Source organism: Carex rostrata, chromosome 5, assembly GCF_964058835.1.
Source record: "Carex rostrata chromosome 5, lpCarRost1.2, whole genome shotgun sequence".
Classification (NCBI taxonomy): Eukaryota; Viridiplantae; Streptophyta; class Magnoliopsida; order Poales; family Cyperaceae; genus Carex; species Carex rostrata.
The window spans coordinates 12,694,967-12,710,135 of NC_135922.1; positions in this window are offsets into that span (position 1 = coordinate 12,694,967).

The window sequence follows — 15,169 nt, forward strand, 5'->3', positions numbered from 1 at the left end:
GACTCCACCCCAGATTACGTCGTCACGACATTAAAGGAAAGGATACGGTCAGAAAGTCAAATTCCTAACAGACCATTGCAACGGTGGTATCCAGAAAGCACCGACAGCTAATCAGAGCATATCATGGTCACAAAATTCATACAAGTGTGTAACAGTTTCGAGGGGGGTTAACCACATAGAGGCATCATTGTGTCTTATATATATATATAGAGAGAGAGAGAGTTAGGCTGGGGTGCTATGGATAGCATAGAGGCCTCTATGCTACGGCTCAATATTCAAGTTTTCAAAATCCAAACGGTCGATCCGAACCGTTCATTTTATTCTCCATATTAATATCTGCTTGGAGACCAAATTTTATATTTTTCTGAATTTTTTTACTATTTATTAAGTATTTTACAAAATTGTTGATCCAACGGTGGCTGCACAAAACAGTAAAACCGTTGGATTAGCGATTTTCAAAGTGGCTTAATAAATAGTAAAAAAATTCAGAAAATTATAAAATTTGATCTCCAAGCAGATATTAATATGGAGAATAAGATGAACGGTTCGGATCGACCGTTTGGATTTTGGAAACTCGAATATTGAGCCGTAGCATAGAGACCACTATGCTATCCATAGCACCCAGCCTAACTCATATATATATATATATATATATATATATATATATATATATATATATAGAGTACGGCTAACGCGCTTCCTCTAGCATATGGGCTGAAATGCTTCCGGTGGAAAATTGAAATTTCAAAATCCAAAAAGTCGATCTGAACCGTTCATCTTCTTCTCCATATTAATATCTGCTTGGAGACCAAATTTTACATTTTTCTGAAATTTTTTACTATTTATTAAACCACTTTGAAAATTGCTGATCCAACGATGGCTTACCAAACAGTAAAAATCAGAAGCTACCGTTGGATCAGCGATTTTCAAAATGGCTTAATAAATAGTAAAAAATTTCAGAAAAATGTAAAATTTGGTCTCCAAGCAGATATTAATATGGAGAAGAAGATGAACGGTTCAGATCGATTTTTTGGATTTTGAAATTTCAACTTTTCACCGGAAGCATTTCGGCCCATATGCTAGAGGAAGCGCGTTAGCCGTACTCTATATATATATATATATATATATATATTTTTCTGATTACAAAATATAAACTATTAATTCGAACATAACTCAACATGATATTTATATTAAAATATACTAGCTGACCAAACTTTACATTTAAAAAAAAATTACTATTTTTTTAATATATAGAAAATCACTGTTTTTGACCATTCAAAAACAGTAATTTTGTATCCATCTAATAAAATAGTAAAAAAAATATTCAAAAAATATTAAATTCGATATCTTAATATATTTTAATATGAATATCATATTGAGCAGTTTGAAACGATAATTTGAACTTTTGAACTTCGAAAACATAGAATTATAACGGTGGAATACGTATAGAATTATATTCATGACAGTGGGGGCAAAAAAAATATTAAATCACAACCTATTGTAATATTATATTCACTAAGGCAACAACAAACGCACTTTGAAATTTGCAAAAAGTACATTTGAAAAGTTGGATTCTGGTGTGCGAAACTACAATTTTAAAGCAACAGATTTGTTTTTTTCAAAATAAAATCTTTCCAAATCAGTTGGGACCTCCTCGATGAATAGACAATTCTTAAATTATACTTGATATTGAATATTAAAACTACATGAAAAACATGTGTAAATTTTTTTTTATTTTAACAATGATAATAAATCGACGGTGTGAGTTGGTCAACATCTCAAACAAACTGAAAAGAGATGTTGACACAAATTATTATGAAATATAATCAAGTTGAATTATACTTCAATACTGATTTAGAACATCAATTTTTTATGTAACAGCTTGTGTACGTAATTCAATATGAATTCTATCAGAATCAATTGCTTGATTTTAATTGAAAAGGTTGATCCCGCTAAAGAAACTCAATTTTATGGACACTTTTTATCCATTTTTAAAAAAAAATTAAAGCTATTTCCGGGCTATGCGTTGAACAAATACGTATTGGACAAAAAATAAAAATAATTTCTTTTACAAATTTTGCATGAGGAAAATTTAAATACAAATAAATTTCTTTCTTAAAACATCAAAATTACGTATAATGAAAAATGAGTAGAACTAGGGTGTTCTTAAGCTCACCAAAGTGCACTTTGGTGAGCTTAACTCTAAAATCTATCAAATCGGTTTCAAATGATAAATATGGACTGTTGGAATCCGCCTACCTTACGAGTGATGTTTCTAGATGTGAAAATTTTAAACATTCAAATTAATTTAGTATAAAGTCAATCGATCAAAATTAGAAGGTTAATAAATTAATTTTAGTTCATTCATTTTTTGAACTTTTTTTGACCGCTTGACTTTATACTAAATTAATTCGAATGTTTAAAATTTTCACATGTAGACGCATTATTCGTAAGATAGGCGGATTTCAACATTCAGATTCATCATTTGAAACCGATTTGATGGGTTTTGGAGTTAAGCTGACCAAACACTTTGGTGAGCTTAAGAACACCCTAGTTCTTGCTCATGAAAAACAACAATATTAGCTGTGTTAAAATCTCCACAGCATCATAGAAAATAGTTGCAAAGTTCTGAAAAAATAACATACTAGTATACTACTTTTGCCGATTTTTTTATTTATATCCAAAAAAAATATAAATTTAAAAAACTAACCAAACCGCTTGTTTATTTCAAAAACTACCCAAACCGGAAAAAAAAATTTCCGGAAAAAAAATTCCGGAAATTGGATCCTAAATCCGGAATAATTTTTTCTAGATTTAGGATTTTTTTTTTCCTAAATCTGGAATAATTTTTTCGAGAATTAGGATTTTTTTTTTTTTTTAGGAAATTTTTTTTTTCTGAAATTTTTCTTTTCAGATTCTTTTTTTTTCATTTTTCAGTTTTTGTTTATAATTTATTTATTTTTTGTATTGAAGTATTACAACTATTTAATATATTTTTTAAAAAATAGATGGAATACTATATAATTTGATTTATTCGAAAGACTGCTACAAATAATCCGAATTAACATTTTTCATGCCGGATTTTTTATGGCCGTAAGAAAAATTAATATAATATAATATATATATATGTATATATATAGGTATGTATAATATAATATATGTATATATAATATAATATAATATATGTATATGTATATGTATATATATATATATATATATATATATGTATATACTATATATAATATAATATATATGTTAAAATGTGCTTGCATATCAAATTTTATATTTTTTTGAATTTTTTTACTATTTATTAAGTATTTGACAAAATCGCTATATTCAGACCATTGAATTTTTGTATCCATCTTAATAAATAGTAAAAATAATTAGAAAAAATGTAAAATTTGATCTACAAGCACATTTTAAAATTTTTACTATTTTTTAAGATGGGTAGAAAATCACTGTTTTTTGAACAGTTCGGGTCAAATAAAAATTTTAGTATAAAATTTTTTTATACCTCATCATACCTCATATTTTATATCTTCATTTTCTTCATATTCAAAGTCTAAATTGTCAATCCGAACCGTTCAACATGATATCCATACTAAAATATGATTAGGGATGAAATTTTATATTTTTTGGAATTTTTTTGCTATTTTTTAAGATGGGTAGAAAATCACTGTTTTTTGAACGGTTCAAAAACAGTGATTTTGTACCTATCTTAAAAAATAGCAAAAAAATTCCAAAAAATATAAAATTTTATCTCCATGCATATTTTAGTATAAATATTTTATTGAACTGTTCGGATTGACAATTTGGACTTTGAAAACAAAAATATAAAATATGAGGTATGATGAGGTATGAAAAAAATAAGGCATTGGAACCCTCCTCTTATATTATATATACATATATATACATATATTATATTATATTATTTTTTCTTACGGCCATAAAAAATCCGGCATGAAAAATGTTGATCCGGATTATTTGTAGCAGTCTTTCGAATAAATCAAATTATATAGTATTCCATCTATTTTTTAAAAATATATTAAATATTTGTAATACTTCAATACAAAAAATAAATAAATTATAAATAAAAACTAAAAAATGAAAAAATAATAATTCGAAAAAAAAAATTCCTAAAAAAAAAATTTTCGGAAAAACAAAATTTCCTAAAAAAAAATCCTAATTCTGGAAAAAATTATTCCAGATTTAGGAAAAAAAAATTCTAAATCCGGAAAAAATTATTCCGGATTTAGGATCCAATTTTCAGAAAAAAATTTTCCGAGAATTGGTATTGAAACCGGAAATTTTTTTTCCGGTTTGGGTAGTTTTCGAAATAAACAAGCGGTTTGGTTAGTTTTTTAAATTTATATTTTTTTTGGATATAAATAAAAAAATCGGCTACTTTTGGCACAACAAACAAATTTATAGATAAGGAGAGAGAAGTGAGAATAAATAAGAAGCAATAATCAATCAATATTTAAGCATGGCATGGCATCAAGAAGAAGACTTAAAACCTAACCACTTTTACGGAGTATAGATTTCTTTTTAAATGACAAATGAAAAATATCCAAGTTGGATCAAAATTTTCATAAATCAATATATATTATCAAGTTGTTGTTTTAATAGCAATTTTTGTTTTTGGTTGTTACTTGAGGATTGACTAATCGTTTTAATTATCCCTTATCACTTTTGCAAATGTTTTTTGCACTTTGTTTAATGCATCTAAAGTAGGATTTTTCCCACCCAGACAAAGACAAAGACAAATTCACGCAGGGGCGGATATAAGGCTTAGCCAAAGGTGGCTAAGCCACCCCTATGATTTTAAAATTTTAATTATATGTATAGAAATTTAATTGAATTTTATCTTCTTCTTTTTTAACTTTCTATATAGTCTAGCCACCCTTAATAAATGACAAATATTTAGTTCTAGCTTAGTGTCCACTCACTGCAATAATGCATTTTAATTTTCAGTCGTCTCTATCAAAATTTTCTAGTTCTGCCCCTGAATTCAAGTATAATTGTATTAATATCACTGGAAAAAAAATGTTGAATAAGCTACTAAATTATTTGTTAATCTCCAGCATGATCATAGACTAGCAGCTATATATATATATATTCAAATAAAATGTTGAATAACCTACTAAATTATTTGTAAATATTCTACAGTTCAAGTTGTAATGTGCGGAGTATAATGTCACTCAAAAAAAACAAAAAAAAATAAAGAAAGATTTATCCATTTGGTATAATTAATCATCAAAAACAATATTGTCCCACAAAACCATAATAGGTTGGATTGTATCAGAGAAAGGCTAAAAACACTTGTATCATGAGCCCACCAATTGGGGCATTCTAGCTAGGCAAACAAGCATGCATTGGTTGGTGGCTTAACCACCTTTTTTAGGCTTTTAGCTCTGTCCCAACCCCTATTTTGTGCCTCTCCCCCATTCCACTAATACAATCCTCAATTATATTATATTCTATTGCTCATATGCTGGTCATTAATGCAAAGCAAGTTTGGAACTTTAAACATGCGTATTTATTTATGAGAAAATTTGATTTTTGATTATTTTCTCATTTCGAAAAGCTTGTAAAGAAAACTTATTTGTCATCAGGGAATCAGATCTCCTGCCCCCTGGGGTGCAGGAAATTCCTGTTCCCAGAGTCACTGCGGGGTGGGCCTGGTTACTATTAAAAGATTTAGGGTTAAAATAGTTTTGGGTTTAGAGTTTAATGGGGACCCACTCTGCAGTGACTCTGGGGGCAGACGATTCAGTCCCTTGTCATCAGACGTTGTATGTAACAGTTGTTTTTTGGCTCGAAAAAATTTATATGAAGCACAAAAAATTACAAACCAAGTTTTCTTTTCTTTGTTATGTGTTCTTGTGGAAATTTACGCTACTCGCTACGTTAGTTACTCAAGTCCGTACTGTTGCGGCTTCTTTCTCAAAGCGTCCGATACCGACACCGGTAGATATGATCAAGTGGAATCAAATGACCCTGAAATACTAACTTCAACTGTCTAAATTTTGTATACACGAATCTCAAAGCATAATGTTTTTATGCACAAATCTCAAAATATATATTGAAACATATAGACTGTTGAAATGAGAAATTCAGGTTCCTAAAATTATAGGGGATTTCAGCAAATTTGTTTCCTGATCAATACTTCACCAGCATTTATAGATATTTAAAGCTCCATCAAATTTGACCTTGAATAGATCTCAAAATTAATGGTTTATTGATTAAAGCTAACGCCTAACAATGTAGATCCTATAATTCTAAAACCCTAAACCCTAGACCTAATGACATAATGATTGATTGAATGCGTTGTAAATTGGCTATTTGCAGGATAACCCAATTTGGGCTGAGCTGTAAGGCCGACAAAGGTCCTTATTGGCCAGGGACAACACAGCTGCTCATCCCCAATTTTCCCGGACCCACTACAAAGAACTTTTATTTTCGGTAGTCTTGGTCTACAGCATTAGATACTACACCAGTTCAAATTACTCACAAGTATGGCTAATATAACATCAGTGTCATTTCAGTCTATATAACACTAACTCCAATACCTATCAAATCGAGTTCAAATGGTGAATCCAAACCGTTCAACCCGATCTACTTCATTAGTTGTGCGTTTACATGTAAAATTTATAAGTTTTTGAGTTTATTTGATATCAAGTCAAGCAGTCAAATGTATGAGTTTTTAAGTTAATTATAATACATTCATTTTTCAATTTTTTTGCCGCTTGATTTGATACTAAAATAACTCGAAAATATAAAAAGTTTGCATGTAAACGCATCACTCATAAAGTAAATTGGTTTGAACGGTTTGGATTCACGATTTGAACTCGATTTGATAGAGTTCGGAGTTAGCGTTATATAGACTAAAATGACACTAATATTATATTAGCTATACTCATTACTCACTTGACAAATAGGTAGTTATATAGTAAAGAAAAAACGTTACTTAAGGTATTAATATAGCCCACGTCATAAAACATAGTTAAAAATATTTTTCATTTGACGTGATATGATAAAAATAAATTACTCGATAAAACAAATCTGTTTCACGATGTAATTAATATGTCGTGACTTAATTATATCATGTTAATATAGCTAAAAATATGTTTTGCTTGACTTGATGTGATATGATAAAAATGATAGATAACAATCACGTCGCACGAATGATCAAACTTGACATGATTGACTCCATTTGATTATTTTTTTAGATATTAAGTTAGTTTATAAAAGAATAATAAAAATGATAACAATAATAAGAAAACATGAGTAGACTAGGGTGTTTTTAAGTTCACTAAGTTTCTTTGTGAACTAAACTCTATAACACTTATTGGATTGGCTTTAAATCACGAATTTGAACTGTTGAAATATGTCTATCTTACGAGTGATATGTCTACATGCAAAAAAATTAAATTTTCGAATTAATTTTGTATAGAGTCAAGTTGTCAAAAAACGTTTAAAAAATAAATTCATTAAAATTAATTTATAAACCTTCTAATTTTGACCGCTTGACTCTATACTAAATTAATTTGAAAGTTTTTTTTTTTTTTTGCATGTAGATGCATCACTCGTAAGGTAAACAGGTTTCAACAGTACAGATTCATCATTTGAAGCTAATCCGTTTTATTTTAGAGTTGAGTTCACAAAGATGCTTGGTGAACTTAGGAAGACCCTAGTTCTACTCAGAATACATTGCGATATGAAGAAACAATATTGAAAAATTGATGAAGCACCGTCAAGAAATTTGATCAATAACACTGTGACATATCATTTTCGATCAGAGGAATGTACATCGCGTTTAAACGCAAATAGATACGACATGCGACACGTAAGTCACATTACATAACTGACACAAATTACAAAATGTCGAAATGTGCTGTGACAGAACCTCTCTGTTAGAAATAGTCACACTGTTTGAAGGAATTACCACTTGAGCTAGTGAGCCTGTGAGTAGGGTTGTTCAAACAGTCGGTTCGATTGAAACAAAGTAAAATGACCAAATAAAAAAAAAATCGATTTTCAAAAATAAAACTGAACAGAACCAATTAAACTTATAAACCGATTAAGAACCGAACTGAAAAAACTGAAGTATCGGTTCAAACCGAATTAAATTTATCGGTGCCATTATTATTGAAAGTTACACATGTCCATATACAAGTTGTTCAATTTCATACAAAATATGTAGATGTTCTAAAATATTTAAACTAAAATAAAGGAAAGATACCAACGTAATTTGGTCGGTTCGGTTTAGTCGGTTTTGAAAAATCTCAACCGAACAGATCCATTTAAACCGAAATAATTCAAAAATTCAACCGAACCGATCCATTTGACCGGAAAAACCAAACCATTTAAACCGAAATTTTTTGGTTCCGTTGAAAACCGAACAAACCGAATGATTTGAACACCCGTACCTGTGAAAGATTGTTTTTGTCAAATTTGATCTTTAGAAGGACTTAAACACAAGTGTTAAAAAAACTGAAAGGAATTTAATGCTGTAAAAAGAGAGTGGGGACAAAATCTCGTGGTAGGACAGTTCATATTTTACCATGTGCTACCTCATCCTCTCTATCCCCTCCATTTCCTATAACTGGATATATCCATTCATGCAATTATCACCGATCACCGATCGATCAACTTCTCTGACTAGCATTTAAATTTTCTCACTCACAGTCAAGAGACTACTGCGAGCAACTGCACCGCGGTCAAAGAGACAAAGACGCGGTCCCTTGATGTACTATTGCACGGAGATATCAGGAGTTATGAGGATGAATGTGCAAAAATGAGATTTAAAATTAAATGGGGTAGTTAGAGGTGGTACTGGAGAGGTACGAGTGAAGCTGAGCTGTATTAGCTCTGCTGCGCATCGGCCATCGCGGAGTGAGTTGGGAGGAGCTTTTTAGGCGGAAAGGGAAAAATCATCCGCTTCCAGATCTCCACTTCAAAATTCCTACCAAATTTCACTAATTAAAGAAATTCTCAACCATGACGAACTATAAATGGACAAGAGTACACAGACGAAGATTTTGGTAGAAAGTCGTAAGATACCGACGTGAAGGGACCATCTGCAGGGATCTTAACCGCAGGGTGCTTAGCTGGAATTAGCGGATGACAGCTGTGGATGGTACTACGGCTGCAGATACGCAGCTCCCGTCGCCGTTCGCTTTTTTGCGCTCGTTTGTTTTGTGTTTTTTTCCTATCCAAAACCCAACCACCTTCCTTTCAATGTTTTTCAACATATGGCGGGTCAGGCACCCTCTAGTCATAAACTCGCATCATAATAATGACAGGGATCTTAAAACAGAAGATCTAAGAAGGGATTGTATTCCTGTCCAGAACTGTAGCCGTGAGGTGCTCCGCTGTCCCCACTCGCTATTCTCTCTCTCGTTCTTTAGCAATTAGCACACTCTTTACTATGTGCCCCCCTCCCGGTGCTGTGTGCGTGCATGTGTAGTATTTCCTAAATTGCCCCTCTCTACATGTGACTCGGGCTGCAGTTTCTCTTGTACATGACAGAATTTACTTCAGAGTTTATTGGAATCGACAATCGGAACTGTGTAACCTACCGTGTGACGAGTAGGTGTTAAATTATTTTACAGCATTGATAGTGCGTTTGGATGCGATGAGAATAGAGCTATTTTCATAATAGTGGAGCTATTTCTAGAACCTTGCCATTCAAACGGCATATAGGAAATAAGAATAGCGGAGGAAAAGTTCTATTCTGCTATTCCGTCAAAACCATGGGTTAGCGGAAAATAGAAGAAATGGGATTAGCGATATCAATAAAAAATTAGTGCTATTCCTAACATATAATCCAAACAATATTTCTCCTAATCCGGAATAGCCAAACTTAGTGCTATTTTTGAATCCCTTGAGTTAGCACTATTCTCAATCACTAATTTAAAAATTGCTATTCTTGCACTAATCCTTGCACCATCCAAACGTATAGTAAATAAGTAGATCGCATGGTGTACCATGTAAATAATAAATAAAATAGTAAGATAAAATGTGTCAAAAGTTAAGCAGTCGTTTTTTTTCTAAAAGGATTTTTTTTTCTCCATTTTTAATGCTATAACAATTAATTAAATGTTTATGATAGTATGAATAATAGGTTAGCATTTATCTTTCTACTATTAAAGGTTAAGATATTTTAAAACACTCACGAGAATCTTTAAAATTTTCTAATTTGATCGAACGGCCTATGTAAAATTATTTGATTTTCAGATTTTATAATTATTTCTTGGATGTAATTGGTCTTGTTAGGATTCAATATTTCGACACGTAAATAATCCAAACATGGTCGGACTTGAAATTGGTTTATAAGCTTTTGCAAAGTTTGTGTGAGACGCTTGAGTTTAAAAAGAGAAATTAAGAAGATAATTTTCTCTTATACTATACGTTGAGTTTATGAGTGAGATCTTATTGTCAAAGAGAACCACAACAAGAATAAGACACTTTTTGTGAGGATAAAAAAGTAATTTTTTGCGACGGAGTACCATCATTGTTCTACTTTTTCTATTCGCGACAGAGTACTGTCATAAATGTATTTTTTTTCTCGTGAAAAGTGTCCACTAACCACACAGAATTAACTTGATGTTTTTGTCTCTCATGTATTATATTTGTTTTAAAAGCATGGGTACTCGAGCTAATACGTACTCTCATTGAGAGAATTATTATTACTTAAATGATTATGGTTTGTGTTGCGAACGAGATTGGTTATGCAGTCATGATGGTTATTGATCCGGTGATTGTTTATTACATTTTTTTAGGTTATGTCGTGTGTTCAGTGGTAACAATTTTGAGTGTACACAACAAATATTTTGTGGAATTGTATGTAAGCGTTCCATAAATTGTCACATAAATATTCCGTGTGAAATATTCTCAACAAATTATCCAAAAAGAAAATATATTGTGTGTGTGTATTGTTAGTATTTTTTTTTATAAATTGTAATAATGTTGAAGAAGAATTTCGTCTCATGTAGTGAAATCCATATTTGATCCTAAGTTGTGCTCCGTAAGGGCCTGTTCGGCAGCCCAGTAAGGAATAGGAATTAGTATAGGAATTGAAAATTTTGAACTGAATTTTACTGTTCACGTGAGGAAAAAAAAAATTCAATCTAAGTGAATTTTTTTTTTTCATGTGAACAGTACTTTCGGGATTACTGCCGAACAGGGTCTAAAGGAAGAGGGAAAAGAAAGGGAAAAAGGAGAGCACATGCTAAACAGTTAATATTTTCTACATTTTAATTCGGAAGTTATAAAATTTGAATAGTTTATATATAAAAATTCAACTCCTCTCTCTTCTTCTCTACTCCTCATAATTAATGCACTAGAACAAATAAACATAATAGTCTGGTTAGGTGAACACATATCCTCTACATTAACGTACCGTTTGAGTTAATTTCTGAATCGTACGATCAGAATTCGGGCCAATCCGGCCCAAGCCTATAACGCACGGGGCCCTTTAATATTAGTACAGATCTCAATCGGACGGTCCACATTTTATCTCAAAATTTGAGTTAATGCAGAAGATATGAATTCCTGGTTAGGTCCGGTCACCTTTAATTTTCCCTCTTCTAGAGCATACTCAGAAGTGATACGTGATAAAATGAGGGTTGGTATTCTAATTTTAGAGAATTCGTTGTCTATTTAGGTAAACCATTTCTAATGAATTGTATGACGTGAGTCGGTGGACGGTGGTACCAATCCGACTATATAAGTTTTAAACTATTTTGCTTTCCATCATTCCGGCGAGGATGTATTAATTAATCAAAGAAATCAGATCATGTCAATTTATGCGCATGAAAAATCAACCTCGTCAAAATTTTATGAATTGTATAACATAGTACTTATCTGATATAGCAGCTATGTGTGTTTGGATGAATTAAGGAATAGCTCGAAATAACAGCTATTTCTGGGTTCGGAATAGCTGTTAACTCAATATTTCATAGGAATAGCATAATAGCAGCTAACCCGAGCTATTACTTTGTTGAGAATAACATTTTTTTTCATCCAAATGTACTGTGTTGAGAATAACTCGTCAGAAGTAGCAGCTATTCCTGTGTCATCCAAAAAAAACATATGACACAAGAATAGCGCTAGCCGCTAACCTAGGAATAGCTGCTACTTCTAACGAGCAATTCTCAACACAACACGTTTGGATGAAAAAAAACGTTATTCTCAACAAAGAAAAAGCTAGGATTAGCTGCTATTCCACTATTCCTATAAAATGTTGGGTTAACAACTATTCTAAACTCAGAAATAGCTGTTATTCTGAGCTATTCCTTGATTCATAATGTCATTTAATTTATGTGCATGAGAAATATTCAACATTTGAAATTTTCCGAGGGCAAATTTTGAATTACTTGTTGAGAATTAATCTAAACTAGACTTAAAGACCTGACCTTCAATTATGTGACCAACCATCCAAAAGTATTTTATAATAATCAACTTAGGAAGCATTAGCTCTCCATCTTTTTATTAGAAGTAATTATCTGTTGCCACTTTACGTCACTATACCACCACTGCACCATGCTTTGTTTTCAAGCAATAATGTAAGCCATAAGCTCCATGCTTAACTACATTTCATTTGCATTGATCCGTGTAACGGGTCACAAACGGCCAATTTTATATTTAAAACTGTAGTAACATAACTTGCAAATAATTTACGTATAATTTGTTTTTTTTTTACGTTTCCGAACCTAACACCGAATAAAACACACACAAAAAAACGTATGATACGTTTTATTCGCGAATAAAACGCGACAAATTATCTGTGAATAAAACGTGAATTTTTTTTTTGGCTTCCTTGAGATACTGAATCATTATTGAATTATAGCCGAATTATTCCTGAATCATGAATTTTTTTACCCCGCTAAACCGAACCCGAATATTCATTTGTTACTATGATTAAAACTACAAAATGTTAAAATATCGAGTGGATCCTTCAATTAAAATGAATTTATAACAATCTCCAATATGGCAGAAAAAACGACGTACCAACTTTTGTTAGTGGATGTCATAATGAATATATGCCTTGTCTTCATTTATTTCATAGACATTTTAAATAGCTTTATTTTTTTAATTTTGCGTACATTTAAAGACGAGGAAGGAAAAAATACTTTATTGTTCCTGCTACTTAAATTTTAAGTGTGGAAGATTTGGTATTTTACAAATCAATTTTAAAGTTCCTATGACGCATTGTCTTGTTAGGTTTTATTACTATTTGTCGTGTTAATATTTACAAGAAACTACGTGTTTATTTTTCCTTTATTTCAAATTGTATAGCGTTTTCTTCTATTTTTATGAAATAGTTTATATATATCACTCACAAGTTATCAATAAACATATTTGTAAGCTTTTGTTTACTCAAAATTTTTAATAACACGATGTCGATCTTTTAATGGCTGTAACAAAGTTTGCACTGGAAAATCTAGAAGTAATAATTATGATTCTCTAGCACAGCACAAATAAAAACATGAGTCGCCTCTACGACCCGCTTCACGGTTCTTGAACAAGCAATGAATACAGAAGATCCGTATGTGTGTCCAACATGTGATAACAGCGTTATGACCTGTCATGATGCAAAAAATAGACAAAATAATAACACTGATCCGTTAAATTCCAGAAATATTGTATGTCAACAAAAAAAGGTTTAGAAAATAAATGAAGATTTCCTGCCTGAAAAATGGATTAAAAATGATATTTTCTTCATAAATATTGATATTATTTAGCATAGTTTCAAATAGATTTAGTATGTGTATTTTAATGGATTTTTTTACCAAATAAATGTCAACACTATCCAGGGATTCCAGGCTGCCTTAATTTTATATTGAAAAAATTCTGAATATTTATACCGTTGGATATGAATTACAAGGATGAAATTCGTCTCAAGTGTTTCAATAAATTTTACAAAGCTAAACTGAATCTCTTAATAAGGAATTTCCCCTAAAATTTGGATATTTCTAAAGAAAAAAAAAATACATTGATTAGAGTGTGTTGAAATGAAAGGAGAATTATTATTTGTTGATATTTTTTACCATAATAATATTCTAAGAATCACTAGTATATTAAAATATTAGTATAGTAATTAGGTTCCCTTTCAGATGATAAGACATGAGATTCCATACAATTATTGGTGCTATTTATATCATTCCGTGACAGTTACAGTTGTTTTGGCATCATAAAAAGATAATTAATAAGTCAACAGACCCAGATTAAATTCAAATTATTCTTAATAACGGTCTAATTAATGCCACATGACATACATGCATATGATTGCAGTAATTAATTATGAATAGTTTTGTGAGTTCATGTAATATTTTTTCTTTATTACATTATTTGAATGTACTGTACATAGATACTTGAATCACGTGTTGACATTGCCGACACCAATTCCAATAATTCTAAAAATATTTTAACAGCAAATATTCACAAATGTTTTTGAAAACCATTTTTAAATAATTTGAAAAGAGAATTATAAAGCTGAAACCACCGAACACTGAGCGGATCGCCGACGTGGCGTTACATTATCCGTTAGATGATGCATCACTTGATCTAATTTCAAGTAGAAGTCACAGTCAAAGCGCTGACCATCACCATCCAAGAATGCATTAAATACAGTGGTATAGATGTAAATATAGACTTACTAGGTGACCTATTTAAACATAGCCCCTAGCCTAGCCTATAGATCGCGTGGTAAATAGCAATCATGAAAATAATATTCCACTTCCGGTCACATACCAAAATTAATAACGTATGCTCTGGCGAATAATCATTGGTTTGTTTTTGATCTTAGCGTTGTACGAGTTCTGTCGAACTGTATTCGTAGAAGTACGTGAAAATTTAAAAGTGCGGAAAGGGTAAATCGCAAAATCCGGGGAGTCGCTGTCGACGCCCCGACCGACACAAGTCAAACTACGCACCCATTCGGACCGGATCCGTCATTTCGAAATTTTATCAGGGGCAAATCTGTCAAAAATCGAAAAGAGAGGTCCTTTCGGAAAGAAAGCTTACCCCGGCACACACACCCCACTTCGCTGTCCAACCCTACTTGGAACATAAAATTATTCATTACTCATTGACTGTATAGTGCAACTTACAAATTACCCCACAAAACCCTGGAATTTTAACTGAAATCCAGTACTTCAGT